The 15,737-nt window shown below is 49.4% G+C and overlaps 1 protein-coding gene across 4 annotated transcripts in view; it reads left to right on the forward strand.

The window, feature by feature from the left end:
• Positions 2,369 to 15,737, forward strand: part of PRDM11 (PR/SET domain 11) — a 39,990-nt gene continuing 26,621 nt past the window's right edge. Inside the window, exon 1 of one of the 4 annotated variants that reach the window (XM_021401335.1) lies at positions 2,369 to 2,521. The gene's annotated coding sequence lies outside the window, so the exon portion shown is untranslated. Of the gene's footprint in view, positions 2,522 to 2,926; positions 3,004 to 12,105; positions 13,463 to 15,737 lie in introns of those variants that run through there. The other 3 variants (XM_021401338.1, XM_021401336.1, XM_021401337.1) reach the window with 3 other exon arrangements.

The following is a 15,737-nucleotide window of genomic DNA, read 5'->3' on the forward strand; positions in this document are numbered from 1 at the left end:
GCTTCTCTGCTCTCCTTGGTCAGCGGGGCCCCACCACCTCCTCCCTGCTGCTGGTGGCACTCACATGTCCCCTTCTCTTCTGTTACACGGCCACCAGGTGAGCAGGCTCTGGTAGGCCCTCAAGGCAGGCTCACAGACCCTGGCACATGTGCCAGGGACCAGAGAAGTGACAAAGTTGGAGAGGTTGCACCCCCTAGCCTGGAACCTTGCCCACCAGCCTCTTGCTTTGCTATTGAACTCAGCAGGGTTTCGTGGCTTTCTTGTGGCCTGTTCGTCAGGCTTAACCCAGTGACATCCACAAAACCACTGGAGAGCACTTCATTGCCAACGCATCCATACTCTTTTGCCTTTAATGGTGAAAGGCTCATACACCAAGATGAGAAAAAAGTACAAGGTTCCCTCAGCCCACAGCATCACAAGCTCCAACAGCTGCTGGAGCACAGTTGTTGGCAAGCTGGATTCTGCTTCATCCACTTCTGCGCACGGTATTTTTAATGCCATTGGCCAAAAGCTCAGTGTTGGTAAAGGAACCCTTTTGTCTCTCTGGGAGAGCATCCAGCAGTTCATGGAGGAACAGATCTGACAGTCTAACACTGGAAAATTGACACCTCATTACCTTATTCCTAACTGGCACTGCTTTTTTAACATTATTTTCTGCGAGTGCAGCAGCAGCTGGAGGGGAACGGCTGTGCTGGAAGAGTGAGGCTGAACACGAGCAACTGCAGCAAGAAGTGCCAAAGCACTTGAAGGAAAAAATAATCCTATGGCTTCTTAATGAGGGAGGGAGTGATTTGCTGAAGAAGGGGTGCCTTTCTGAGCCAAAAGGGTAATACTTTTGTAAAGATACAGCAAGTTTGTGCTGCATTCCTTGTGTGACGAGCTTCTCAACAGAAAAGACACAAAAACATCTTTGCCAGGTTTTTATTGCCTAACTATTAAACATATAGGGCTCGCATTAAGACAATAGGTCTCCCTCCCAATTGCCCATGTTTGCAAGGAGACATAATAGCTGTTATTTATATTGTACTTAAATATTTAAATTTTTTTGTAAATAAAAGCTTCATGCCTCCCTTTGAGCCTGCTCTTACAGCCCCAGACTGCAGCAGCTATGACAAAACTATTACTTCAAATTAACTTGGCATTCAGCACGCATTTGTATTACTTCCATGATTTTTATTGTGTTTTTAATTATTATTTTTTCTCGCAGTTCATTCATCAGTCATATTTACAAGCCCATTGTCAGACCGGCTGCCAGTGGAGCGTTCTCACACATTTCAGCACACAGAAACTGCAAACCAGGGCAGCTCTGCTCAGATCTCTAATATTTCTGAGGAGCCAGAAGGTGCTGACAGCTCATGGTACGCCTGTCCCAGGCAAGTGCAAGTGCCTCAACGTCCATCTATCTGCGGTTACTGCTGAGGGGTACAATTACAGAGCACATTTACCCTCTGTGAAGGAATCCTCTCTGGAGAGGTTAGAAATGGGGAATAAAGAGCATGCTGCAGCTGGGGGTCTGGGAAATGAGCTTCAGAATAATCACCCACGCGGTTTTTTAAGTGAGCTTCTGCCACCACTGAGCCCCTGTGACAGCAGCGGGAGCAGCTCAGGGGTGGCAGACGTGGGCCTTGGTTTTCCTTTGTGCTTTGCTGTTCCATACCCTCACTTATTTTTCCCTTAAAGCATGCACCTCAGGATGGAGAACACCAGGAAAGAATGTTACTCCTTGGGATTTCCGAGGAGAGTGTTTCTCAGGGCTGCAGAAGGAAGCAGCTCTGAGCACCCAAACCGGCACATTGCCACCACAGCCCTGCTTGCATCCAAGCCCATTGTCAACCAAAGGAACTTGAAAATTATGGCCATTTATCTACCCCCTTCTTTACCCCCCACTGTGCCTCTTTTGGCAGGGCAGCTAGGCAGTTTGTATTGTTTCAAGCTTAATGCTTGCAGATGGTTTTATTTAGAACTTGTTTTATTGGTGAGACATGCTTCCTCTGTTTATTAAATTACGCCTACTTTTTGTCAGTCAGCGTGCTGCCCCTGGCTTCATGGCAGAGCTGGGGGCAGAGCTCGGGGCAGGTCTCGGTGCGGCGTTGCAGTCTGATGGGCTGCTTTATGGGGCGGTGGGCTAAAAGCAGCTAAGCGCTGCGAGCACCGAACCTCACGTCCCCCGGGGGACGCGATGACCCCAGGGCGCGGGGGCACCCACCGCCCGCCGGGGGCCGCTCCGACTCGCGCTGGGGCCGGCGGAGCAGCCCGGGGCCCGGCTCCCCGCGGCTCCCGCAGCCCGGCCCGGCGGCAGGTGCTAGCGGTGGCCGCGGCAGGAGGGCGGCGCGGGGCCAGCGCGGGGCAGCTCCTCCGGGCCGGGTCGGGCCGAGCCCCTGGGCCGCGGGCTCCCCCCGCGCCCTGCCCGGGAGCCGCTTCAGTCCTTAAAAGCACCCCCCCCACCCGAGCCCCTGCCCGCCCGGGGCGGCCGCAGATCGCCGCCGGCTCCGCGCGGGACTCGCAGGCTCCGGAGCAGGAGGTGGGAACTGGAGACGGTTTGGATTTCGCTAGCGTTGTTTTTCTGCTTTGTGCGGGTTTTGTGGCGGTTTTTTTTTTTTATTCCCTCCCTCCTCCCGCTTCCTCGCGGGCGCCAGCACCGGGCGGGCAGTTGCAGGAAGGCGGGAGCGCGGCGGCCCCGGGGAGTCCCGGCGGGCCGGGCCGGGCGGGCCGGCGGCGCCTCCCCCCGGTTCGGGGGGTCCCCGGGCTCGGCCCCCGAACGCCCCTCTCTTCCGTTCTCCATGTCATTTCCTGTGCTAATAAGATGGTGGTCACGGCCGGGAGGGAGGGAGCCGCCGCCGCCGCCTCCGCCGAGCCCGGCCCGGCCCCGGGACCCGTCCTCGCCTGCGACTAGCGAGCGGGGCCGGCGGGGCGGCGGGGAGGCAGCGCGCAGCCAGCCGGGCCGCCCCGGGCGGAGCGGGCCCCCGGACGCCGAGGCGGGCCCCCCGCGCCCGCAGCGCCGAGGTGAGTCAGCCCCGCTGGTAGCCAAGGTGGCCACGAAAATGGCTGCGGAGAGCGGGCGGGAGAGAGAGTGGAGGGAGGCAGCGAGGGGGCCGGGCGGCGCGACGGCCCCGCCCGGGGGTCGCGCCGGAGGGCTGCGGGACGGGGATGCCCGCGGCGCCCCGCGGTCGGGTGGTGCCCCTTCTCCCCCTCGCCCTCCCCCGGCGGGAGGTGCCCGGCCCGGCCGCGCCGCTCCCGCCCGCCCCGCGGCACGGCTGCGCCCGCCCTCCCCCCGCGGGGCCCGCGAGTGACGGAGCCGGCGGCCAATGGGCGGCGGGGGCGGGGCGGCGCGGGGCTCTCCCCGGGGGCGCGGGAGCCGGGGCCCCGGCTGGGTCGGGTGGAGCGTCCCGTGGGTGGGGCTGGAACTTCTCAGCGGCCCGGCCCGGCCCGGCCCGGCCCGGCGCGGGGCAGAGGCGGAGCTGGAAGTTTGAGGATGGTTTCCAGCCCCGGTCGTGTGTGTCGGGCGCGGGAGTGCTGCTGCGGCCAGCTCCGCGCTGCACGCCCTGGCTGCGTTCTGTGCTTGTAGAAAATCCGCCTGCCCTGTCTTTAACATTGCGCGTCTTTGCCTGGATCCTGTGCGGTGGGAAGTGGAAAAGTTGTCATTGCACTGCCCGCCTCAACGAGTTTGTTTACTCGCATAAAAAGCCTGTTCTGAGCCGTGCGTGTTTCAGGCACTGCTTCCTCTGTTTTTCAGTTAATAAGTGTTTTTGGCTTCTCCAGTCTCCAGAAGCGCCCCAGGGAAAGCCACGTCCCCGTCCACTGTGTGTCCCAGAGGGATACCAGCTCTGCTCCCCACTGCAGATCTCCAGCTCACTGTGTTCACACAGCCTTGTTGGTGCCTGTGGGCAAAGCTGTTGGCTTGGCACTGCTTCCTCTTCCCCGCAATTAATGTCTTTCTTTAGCACCAGGAAATACAGAGCAGGCAAGGCCAGCCTGGGCATTGCTTTCTGCGCTGCAGGTAGTAAGGCATAGCTCCAGGTGCTGTGTGCTGAGCAGCCCCTGTGTGCTGCTCCTGGGACTGAGCTCCCAGTGAGGCCACCTGGGCCAGGTTTCAAACCCCTGAATTTCCCCTTGTGCAATGGCGAGTTCTGTAAGCAACAAAAGTGGAAAGGGAAATGACTGTTTAAGCTTTCTAATGCATTGTGTATGTATGAACCTGACAATAGAATTGCGTCCCTGATGAGGACGGCACATTCTTATTGTTGAGTGCAGATTGTAATCGGAGTGGGAAGTACTGGGATGGTGTGTGTCTGCTCCTTGCAGGGGATGCTGCAATCAGAGGTACCATGTTGGGACAACCCATCAGGCTGCAGAGGGGCTGTGCTGGCCAAGCAGGCTTGGGCTGGCTGGGCTCACAGGCAGGGGATTTGAGGTAGCGGCAGGAGATGCTGGAGTTTGACCTGGCACACCAAGTGCAAAGCGCAGCACTTTACTGAGCCAGCTGATGGGGAATTCCTTCTCATTGTGAGCTTTGCCAGTTGCTGGTGGGAATAACTTGCTCTTAAAATGCTTCCTTGGCCACCAGAACATGCCTCCGGTTTGTGGCATCAGAACTGCGTTTTTGAAGTGGTTGTTGCTGATGTGGTATTGGCGCTGGTGTGAAGATTTGCATGCACAAACTAAACGTTGCCCCAAAGACAAAATGATTGGAGTTTTTTGTTGATAACCAAGTGATAACACTGAGATCCAGAGTGAAGAGGGAGGCTGCTAGAGCTTGGTCTGGGGATTCAAGGCTGGATAGCTGAGAGGCAGTGACTTGTTCCCTGTTGTGTGAGGGCAGGTGGACGCTTCTGACGCTTTGTTAGCATTGAGATCGTGTATCTGAGACCTATGAACAACAAGTTTTCATAAGAAAGCCAAAATAAGCAAAAAATTGTCTTTATTCCTCAGTTTGGGTTGGAGCTTTCTGGCATTCTAAGAGATGTGGAGTCAGCTGGCTTCTTTTTGGCCCTCACCTGGGCAGGCTGGAGGTGCCTCCTTGCTGCGGCATGGAGTTCTCTGAGCACAGGTCCCTCCAGCCCCAGGGCTGAGGCCTGCTGAGGCAGGGCCGTATTGGTGGAAGGCAGTCAGCCCATGCTGCTGCTGAGTGAAGCCTGGGGCTCCTCAAGGAGTCCCTCCTGTCGTTTCTCTCACTTCTGCAGTATTTCATCAAGTCAGATGACACTTAAGCCTTTGCTGTTATGTTTCCTGGGTAGTGCTGTGCTTGTGAGAGGGATAGCCCACATCCCCGGGAACTGTTATTCAGAGGGCTCCTCTGTCTGCAGCACAGGGAGGCAGTGCTCCAGCCTTTCATGCCCGGAACAGCTTCTCTGCAGTCAGAAGGTAAAAACATTATACGTATAATTTAGGGTTTAAGCTGCAATCTGCAGGAACTGGCAGCCTCCAGAGAGGAATCGGTAATGCATACTGCAGAACAGCATTTCGGCACAATCCCTTGGTCACAAACAGCCATCAGTAAGAGGCCCTTCAGAAGGGTATAAGCAAGTCATCCCTTTTGAGCACGCTGACAAACAGTTTCATTTCTCTGTCCCCTTTCTTCTCTCCTCCTTAGGCTTTGGCTTTTCAGCCAGGGTGGTTTCACATCCATCATTTGCGCAGAAAATCTAGGTTCTTAGTGGACAAAGTCTCACTTGTTGGTTTGTGATTTTTGCAGTGTCCCTGAGAAATACGTTTTAGGAACTTGCATGATAGTAAGAGTCATTGATGAAGGAATTTAAGCTGGTGCAATGTTAGCATGGAGGATGAATTTTAGAAGACATAGGGTGTCTTGGGCTAAGGCTGATGGAGAAGGGATTTCCAAATTTCGGTGCTTCTGTCAGAAGCCAGGTCCCATGATGCTGCAGGAAGGGTTCACTGGTGGAGGGACAGAAATAAGTGTCGGTGACAAGGCTGAGCTCCTCTGGACTGCCAGCAGCATCCTACCTTGCTCCGGGAGCTCATGTGCATGCAGATCCCAGGTGAGCCCTGCCCAACCCTTATGAGTGTGAGTCGTAGCAATGCGGGCATGCAGCATGTGCTGGCACCCAGTGACCTCTGTTTTGATATGTATCACGTTGAAGGCCAGTAATTGGAGCTGACGTTGGTCAGGGACATCAGCTGTTTCCAGGCTTGAAATGTTGTCCAGTGCATTCCTTCTCAGTACAATGAAGCTTTATTTTGAAAATGTGTTTTATAAACTGTATATTAATAAGCTGAGTGGACTTAAATGCAGTCTTACAACTGGAAACTTGAATAGCTGAGCAGATGTTGTATGTATCATCATCTTTGAAAGGCATCCTGATTTTGCCTGGGGTTACCTTTTCTCTCCTAGCACAATGCTCTTGACACCTTTCGTTCAGATAACCCTTGGCATACCCATGTCACTGTACTTCAGGGTCTTTGGTAGGTTTTTGTTCTTGTGTTTTTTCTTTCCAAAACTGCTAGAGAGTACTTCATGTGGTCTCCTGTTTTCCTTAAATTGGAGACACGTTTTTGGGAAAGATTAATGCAGATGTTAAGCGTGCCACAGTTTGTAGAGTCCAGTCTTTTCATCCATTCAGTGGAAATTAATGAAAACACTTGGAAACTGTCTGAAGGAAAAATCAGTACTGATGACATACTTTTGTGAACAATAAAATACATTCTGGAGTTGTCATGTACTCGCCTAGGCGTGCAGTGTTTGTTTTTGGGTTTTCTGAGCCCATAATGAGATCAGTCAGCTTCTGAAGAATAGAAACTTTTTGGTTACTGATTTTATTTTTTTTAATTCCCTTTACGATTGCAAAGAGAAATTTCATATGTACAGCATGTAGGTAAGTTGCTCTGTTCCTCAAGAAGTTTCTCGTAAGCTGAGTAGAGAAGGACTGGCTGATGGGTGCAGCAGGACCTGGCTTCTTGCAGAACCTCGCCAGCCAGCACTGCATTGCCATTGCAATGACGGCACCTCCAGAAAGGTGGATCCGCTTACTGCATGCATCTCCTAGATGTGTTGAGAGCTAGCACCAACTAAATCAGAGGCTAACGTGCTCCTCAGGTCTGATGGACTTAGCTGTCAGTTCTCTTTCTCTTTAAGCAAGTTTCGTTCTGCAGTCAGGTGTTGAAATGTTGCCCTTGAGCTCTCTTGGGGTAGTCAGTGAGTTTTTGTAGTCTCCATGACTTGCATGCACAAAGTCACTGCAATGTGCTCCCTCTTCTTCTTGGCCTGGAACTGAATGAGTTCTTCTGTGCTTCCACTAACCAGCAATTTAGAAATGCCCACAGCGTAAAGGATTAGCTGTTTCTGTGCAACCCAACACCTTTACGTCGAAGACGTACTTGATGAGGGGGCGTTGAAGGGATGGACGAGAGGTGCTTAGCCCGTGCTGGAAAGTTTTTTGCTGCATTAGGATATGTGGGGTCTGAACAACCCTCTCTGTATGGAAGAGAATGTGCAGATCAAGTGATGGTGGTGGTGAATTCAGCACACGGATATCTGATTTCTTGGCAGATCTGACACTGGGAGTATCTGGACTGCTGCCTGCACCAGGGAAAGGGGTCGGGGTGACCCATGCTTGGCCAGTGCGCGTCCTGTAAGCTGTGTAATATGAGCCCCTAACCTGCAGACAGATTTACCAGCCCTGAATAATGTCTGTTGTGCTGCGAGATCTTATCTCCCTAATGGCCTGCAAGAGGGTACAAACGAGAAGAAATAAATATGGCTCTTGCTTTTGCTTTCCCTGCCTTTGTAGAACAGTTGATCTGTTCTCATTCTGCCTGCTGTGTTCCTTAGTGCTTTTCAAGGGGTGAGCTAGTTTGCTGGAGTTCTAGGAACAGTTGAAAGTGTGATTTACTCCTACTTTCTCATTTTCCACCCACATAACTTGGGGGTGTCGGAGGAGGAAGGAAAATAGAATCTGCCGGAAGAAAGGAGCCAGTTGCTGTGTCCTGTAGCTCAGGTGGCGCGAAACTCCTGACAGACACGGAGGATCTATCGTGTTATATCATTCAATAGAAATGAACCGGCACCAACTGGACAAACGATGCCAAGTTTTCATGTTGATGTTGCATCTGTAACCGTAGGTCCCAGTGAATGGCCACTGTCATTACAGCCAGTACTGCTTGCCTGGAGGGATCAGCGTGCTCTGCTGCAGAGGTTTTGACACCTGAAGCCTGGTGTTGGGGTGCTGGGAAGGGGCCCTGCTGGAAGCCCTGGGGCCTGATGGAGAGCTGGGGGTGTCTCACCTGCCTTCAGGGTATTGAATTGAGGGTGTGTTTTGTAGATAATGCCAGCTGCTTGAAAAACCCAATGTAATGTGGCCCAGTCAAGGATGAAGTGGTTTGTGCTTTCACATGCCAAAGTTTAGGAGCAATTTCTCAAAAATCGGCAGTGTGTATAAAGACAGAGCTGTTCTTGGGTATCGCTGCTGAGTGCATTGCTGGCTTTGTGCAGGGAAAGGGCACTCTGGTGAAGCGCGCTGAACTTTTGGACTTGGTCGGGCGGTTTGAATTTCGTGCATTGCTTGGCCACGTGTGTGCAAGCCTTTCTGTGCTGCCCGTCTGTCCCATCCACCACCACAAAACATTCACCAGCAGGAGAAAAAAAAACAGAGTACTGCAAGTGGCAGGAAAAGAAAGAAACCCTCAAACTTCTCTAGAAGTGATGAGCGAAAGGCTGTCTGATTGTAAGATGCATGTGCTCTACAGAGGGGATAATTTAGACACTAAGGAAATATATGTGAGGCTGATCACTGGCCTGATGCCAGTCACTGAAGGGCACCGGAGGCTGAAATGCCAGGCAGTGGCTGGTAGTGCTGGCACTTCAGCCTGTGACGGTTGGGTTGCACGAATTATCTCTCTGCCTTCCAGCTAATTTTATCCTGTTGATTTTTCATGAATCATTTCCCATCTCTGTGGGTTAGAAATTAAAGTGGAAGTATGCTAGCCAGAATAGCCACATCTGCTATTTAGAAAGCAGTGTCTGGGGTTTGCTTCCTGCCCACCCCCACACCTTCCCTTCCCTTTCCCTTTTTACCTCCACCAATGTAAAACGCAGTGAAGGAGCAGTGTGGCCAGCCCACGGAGGGCATGGGCTGGCTGGAGCAGCTGGCCTCCAGTGGGGTCCCAGGCTGGCAGGACCTGGCAGTGTGGCTTAGGTTTTCTCTGCGTGCCTTGTGGAATGTTGATGGACCTCTTGTAGGGTTCTATTCCCTCTCCCAGCATAGAGCTGTGGTCTTGCTTCAGACTTCTCGTCTTTCCACAGATGAAAGTAGTAGAAGATCATCTGAGCATGTTCCTCTGAAGCAAAGAAAGCGCTAGATTAATGAGAGGGTATCTCGAGCTTGTTGATGTTCATTTTTCAGCTCTCTTCATGTATCACAGAAAGTCCAGGAGGCTGAAAGAGTGATCTTTGCAGGGACAGTCCTGAAAATGACCGTGCAGATGGCCAAGGAAATGATGGCTTGGATGGCATGCCATCAGGACTGGGTAAACGTAGAACAATTCGTGCTTGAAACTCAGTGTTATGGAAAGTGTCTTGTTCTTCACAAACAGTATTTTGTTCTTTGTGAAGCTTACAGTTGGTTTAAAGAAAATTATGTAGATGTGATATACTTAGATTTTACATAAGACAGTTAGCTTAGTGCATGGGAACCCAAATAATATATAACGCTGGAGTAAACCAGTGAAATACATGTGGCTTAGGAGCTAAAGGTAGTGATTGATAGGGAGTGAGCATCCAATAAGTAAAGTGCAGTGTCCATATAAACAGTGAGGATGAAGGATGCTCTGAGCTGAAGGGCAGTATTAGCACGCAAATAAATCAGCTCCATGTGGATTAAGATGAGTGTAGAAAGTGGTTTTTCACCACTGAAAGATTAAGTCTCTGGCATTGCCACGTTAGATGAGGGGAGCATATAATCGAGCTATTTTAAGCTAGAGCTTGATCATTACAGAAGAGTCTCTGCAATATGATATGCGGAGCCTGCATTTTTAAAGAAGTAGACTTGATGGCTCTTTCCTTCAAGTGAGGGCAAGAGAGAAGCCAGTTCTGTTTGACACTTATTCAGTGATGTAGAGGAAAGTGTGGCTCACCATTGGTGAAATGGGTAGCTGAAATGCGTTTGGTGAACTGGAACTATTTGCAGGGACAGAACAGCTATGCAATTAGTTCTGGTAGGTGGACCTGCTGAGATAACTCCACTTGTCTGAATGAAAGTGGTTTTATGAACTTGGAGAGGGGTGACCTAAACCTAATCTGTGAAACTGTCACATACAAGAGCATAGGAGTCAGGCAGCTCACTGAAGCTTTCTGTGCCAGGTTATAGCAGAAAGACTGCTGTGAGCGTGGACACGCTGGCAGGGATGTAATGAGTAGGATCAAGGAGGAAGTTTTATGTCTGTAGTCTTCATGTTCATTTCAGATTCAGCCTTACATCAGTGTGGCTTTCTGATGCCAGCATCTTAAAATAATGTAGGGCAAATTGGAACAGTGACACAGAAGAGCAACATGCTGGAAAGCTGCAAAGCCACTGCATGGGGATACATTCAGGGCTCAGTTCTGTATGTTTTTGTTCAACACCACTATCGCCATCCAAACACCTTTCAGTAGTGCCTTAAGGAACAACACTTATGTCTGTCACTTGATGGAGTTCTTGTTCTGCCCTTGGGGAGAAAAATGCTGGTGGAATGGCATCTTGTTTTAGTACCGGATTTTTGTTCCTGTTTAACTTCATGCATGTAGGTGTGTATTTATGTTGAGGAAGCCAAAGGCAAAGGAGTGCAACTGGCAGTCCTGACCAAAGATGGTGAGGTTTCTTACAGCCATTAACTCTAAAAGTAATTCCTTCCATTTGCTTAAAGCAGCCCCCCAATGTGCTGAGTGCTTCAGTCAATTCCAAGAGGTTGCAGAGCACTTTAAAATAACTGCTGACTGGTGTCCAAAACTAAAGAGATTCATGCATAACTTGTCAGCGACAGCAATTAGCAATTGAAATGAAATTCTGTTGGCTTCTCTTCCCCTTCCTTGCTAGACTAGATTTTGTATAGGCTTTATAGGCTAAAGGTAAGGGCACGTGACTTGCAGGGGATCAGTCAGGTTGACCTAATTCTCCCTTCTGTCCTTAAACCATGAATCTGGGAGATCCATGCAGAGATCCAAATACACCAAAAATGAGAAGTTTCCAGTTTAAGAGAATTATTTTCTATGTATTTTTAAAAAAACACAAATCTCTTGCGTATTCTTCTAGTTGCAGTGAGTGTCTTTGCTCCATAGTGCGCTGCACTGTTTCAGAGGCTTGGTTTGCATGGGAGCTTTACTTTGTCAGCATCCTGCTGTGCAAATATATCCTTACTCAACGCTTAATGTATAGAAGTTGCACCAAATCATCCAGTTTGCAGAGCCTTCTGTTGATCCATAATGCTTCATACTCTTGGGTCAACGAAGGACAAATACTCTGGACTGACTGTAATATAGAATTTGGTGTCAAATCCTGTAAATTCAGCAGTGCATTTTCCACCTTGACTAGAAGTCACCATGAGTTCAATAAGACAGACTAATTTAGACTAACTCAGGGATTATTTGAGAAGTTCTTTTCTGTCTTCCTCTTCTGAAATAGGAGGAGGAAGACCTACCTATCCTGAAGTAGATCATGGCAGGTTTTGATAACAAATGCTGCTGTCTCAGTTGGTGGTCTTGAGCTGGTCACTGAAACCCCTGACAACTTGCAGCCTTCCCTGCTGTAAAACAGGTTAAAGTCCCATGGTTTTGAAGGATGTTCTCAAAACTTCTTCAGAAAACTCTAGCAAAATTGGTGGTGTTTCCAGTTATCTTGTAGTCCTGATCTTAGTCAGTGTTTTGACAATTCAAAACTGAAGGAAAATGTCTCACACTTCTGCTGAGTTTATGGCTACTCACTGTAGCGGAGTAATTGGCAACGATTAAGCCATGTCCTGTTTGCAGCCCACGCTGCTCAAATCCAACATCACCCGTGTCCTATAATTTTTACTGGTGAAGTTTGAATTTGTGAGTGCCCCAACTTGCATCCCACCGCACAAGGTATCATTCAGCCCCACTTTGCGGCTGTTAGGGAAGAGCCCAATGCTCACCACCTGGCCTTGCAGCAAGCAGGGGACAGGTCACCAGTCTGTCACTGTGTTGGGACACTGCTCTGCCATGCTACAGGACAGCTTCACCCATAGGAGCATCGTACTTTGGCAGAGGGACGTTAAGCCAAGGCTGTGCCAATAGCTGACCAGGAAGCAACCTCCCCATCATAGTGCAGGGTTAGGCTCTCTGTGGACAGGGTCCTCCTCAAAACAGTCTGGTTCTCATTCAGTGGGGTCTCTTGGGGTGTATGTTGGCTGTGGCCACGGGCTGTGCGGCCAGCTGATACTTTGGTGGCCTGAAATGGTTGGCATGGCCAAGGACCTTGGTAAGCGAGTGCACTTAGAGGAAAACAGTCTCCCCAGGTTGTTGGTAGCTGTTGGGGGGCAGCTCAAAGCCTTGAATGCAGCGCTTTATTCCCTGCCTTGGCTTGTCAGTAGCTGAGTGTTCTTGATTACTATTTCTGGTAATAATATGCGACTGTAGAAAAAGAGTATGAATTAAAGTCCATCTTTACGCATGGGCCTGCACTTTAAAATATTATGCAAGCTGTGCAAGGTCTTAAAAGAAGAGGCAATGACCTCTAGAAGGCCAGCAGTGAGAAATAGAAGGAATGAGCTGTGTACTGAGGAGGGGATGGATTCCTATATGGCTATTTCACATGCAAGAATGTCCAAATCTGGGAAATGTGCCAGTAAAATGTAAAATTAAATCTCTGTTTTGGAGCCTGATCCAGGCTGATAAGGGTCTGTGGCTGTTAACTAGTAACTACAAGAGGGGCAGTGATAAAGGCGGCATTCTTGAGGACAGGAATTCACAGGTTTGTTCATGCTTAAACCTATTCGGATTTTTTTTCTTTTTTCACGCATTTGAGATTGAGATCTCAGATGCACTTGTGTTTTCTGTTTCCTTTATTGTTGGCGAGATGATAATGCCACTGGAGATCTTAAGGTGTGTCGTGTAACAATGGTACAGGTTCTTGCCTACTTTGTAATGAGAGTGGGAGAGACTGTATGGCACTGTCTGTGTCTGTTGGGATTTGCAACAGCCACGCTGCTGTCCTGGGCCTCCCCAGGGATGTTGTGCCTCCTGCCACGACGTTGTCCAGAGGAGCTGCTGTTATGTGCAAGCAGCACCTGGATCCTCACAGCATCCCTCTGTCCTAGCGATTGACCTCCCTAATGCTCTGCTGGGATTTTGCAGTAAGCTGTGTGCATGCTGGCATCTGGAGGACTGAGTGTCTTGGTGACCGCAGAGACGTGTGTCCTGGGAATGCCTTCAGCAGCTAACTGAAGAGCCTGCTCTGCTTATGCTTACATGCTGCTTCTCTGCTATCTGAAGTCTTCAGAGGATCTTCATCTCTAGGTATAAAGACAGAGACAGCTATAAAAACCGCCCAAATTATGAAGCAGAGGAAGGATGTAAAATGTGTAGAATGTGACTTAGAATCTTGTAGTTGTGGAAAACTAGGGGAAAAGGGCAAGAAAGAAGAAACAGTGGGCAGTAAAATTAAGAAAAAATAACAATAGCTTTACATGCATCAGGATCTAGAAGATTCCTAAGTGCAGGGTCATCTACAGGCACCTGCAACTGGAGAAATGGGGAATATATCTTCCCTGGAGGACTGGTATTATCATCCAATTAACTCAGCCAGTTACAGCAGCAGTGTAACGCTCTCTGTTGTAACAGTAGCTCAAGAAATAACAACAGTTTCAGCTAGCTTGAATTAAGAGATGTTAAAATGCTGTCCGAGCAGCTCTCTGTGGGCCGTAAATGCTAAAAACATTTTTTTAATATATTCATTATGAGTTAGACTGAAAAAATGTTCTATGCTAGCAATGAAGTCATAAATAAGTAAGCTAATACCAAGTTTTCTCTGGCCAAACTGAGATATTAGGTTACCTTTTATCTGATGTAGGTTTCCTGTTGTTGGAGCGAGATACCTGTAAAACAATATAATAATGATAGGGACTTGGTATGGTTAAAGGGGACATCAGTTGTAATGATTTGTCTGTATAGATTTTTGAAAAATAGGTATTTTCAAACATAGTGTGATTTTTTATTTATTTATTTATTTATTGTAACGTTGCTGTGGTTTTGCTCAATAACAGTAAATGTGTTGGTATGCCTTAAGTCTTTAGTGCATGGAAATTGTGCCACAGGTTGTTGGAATACGTAGCTAGAATGATCCAGTGTGTCACACTGGACGAGTGAAAACCCTGCTAAGTGAAAGGTTGCAGGGTGACAACAAGAAGGGATCCATGCGTGTTCGGGTGTATCGCTAGCAGTGTCTGCTGAGATTCATTTTTTTGACTCAACATTAATTAACAAGTTTATCAGTGTCTTTGAAAGACACAAAGTTAATTTTGATGATCTTTGTGGTCAACACAAAGTCTGGGAGAATCACAAATGGTGAAAAGAAACAAGTAAGCCTGGGATCTTATTTTTACTGGGTAAGAAAACAGTCGGCTAGGTGAACGTGGTATGTTCAGTGGGACAGCCAGGAAAGTGGGTAGTAGGGGTGGTCGCCTGGCAGCTTTGCAGGATCAGGACTCTTAGAGCAGCGAGGTGTTTTGCCAGGCATAAAATTCCAGCTGGGCATGGTGGCCAGAAAGTAAATATGGGACTTGGACACAAACATGGACGTCTTGAGCAGGGAGGGTGGTGTCTTGGTGCAAAGTACTGCTTCAGCCCGTGCAGGAACACGGCTGTCAGGAATGTAGTTGATAAGTTGGAGTGAGTTCAGGGAGGACCATGAGAATGAAGGGGTGGGAAGTATGTTGTACAGTAGAATGGGAACTTCCATTTATAAAATCAACACTAGATTTATTTATTTTTTTCCCCCGCTCATCTTGGAGGTATGCTGTAGTTTAACCAGGAATTTACTCCAGGAAGTGCCGCAGCCTACGTTACGCAGGAGGTCAGGCTGCACAGCCCTGGGGTCCCTCTTGCTTCATAATGCAGGAATCCCTCAAGGAAGAGGAAGCCATTGTCTGTTCACAGGGACATATGTCTGCAGCTCTTCCTACTAAAGAGCCTTGGGCTTTGTGGGCGTTTAAGTTCCATATGCCCTGTCCTCCAGGCTTTTATTCCAGCAGCGTTCACTGCAGAATGCCTGCACCACTGCCAGCATCCGCCTGTCCTGTGCCAACACAGGCCTCACAGCTACCAGCTGTGGGGCAGCATCCATTTATTTTTGTTCTTTAAGCAGCGCCCCGCATAGACATACATGCAGCTGCTGCTTTTTTTTCCTTCTGAGCTGCTTTTCTGCAGACTTCTTGGGAAGATGGTTGCTTCTCCTTGAGGAAAGCCAGTAGCCTCTGCCTGTAGTTCCAGCGGAGGCAGGACCGGAAGGCCTTGCTCTCATGCTGGAGAATGCAGATGAGGGGCTCACCCTGCTGAAATCCTGAGGCGCTTCCACCGCTTTTCTTCTGTCTGTAGTAATTCTAAAAGAAAACGTATCTTGTGTTGGATATCACGTAAAGTGGTCTTTTAAAAGTGCACGTGTTTGCATCTATCTGGTTGTACTTACCTTGAGGCATTGCTTTCAGAGTGCTGTATGAACGTTAACCGGTACTTCCTTGATACACGTGATAAAGGTCTTTCAGACTGTGGGTTGGCATGTGAGAAGTTGGGCTGA

Source organism: Numida meleagris, chromosome 6, assembly GCF_002078875.1.
Source record: "Numida meleagris isolate 19003 breed g44 Domestic line chromosome 6, NumMel1.0, whole genome shotgun sequence".
NCBI classification, from domain to species: domain Eukaryota; kingdom Metazoa; phylum Chordata; class Aves; order Galliformes; family Numididae; genus Numida; species Numida meleagris.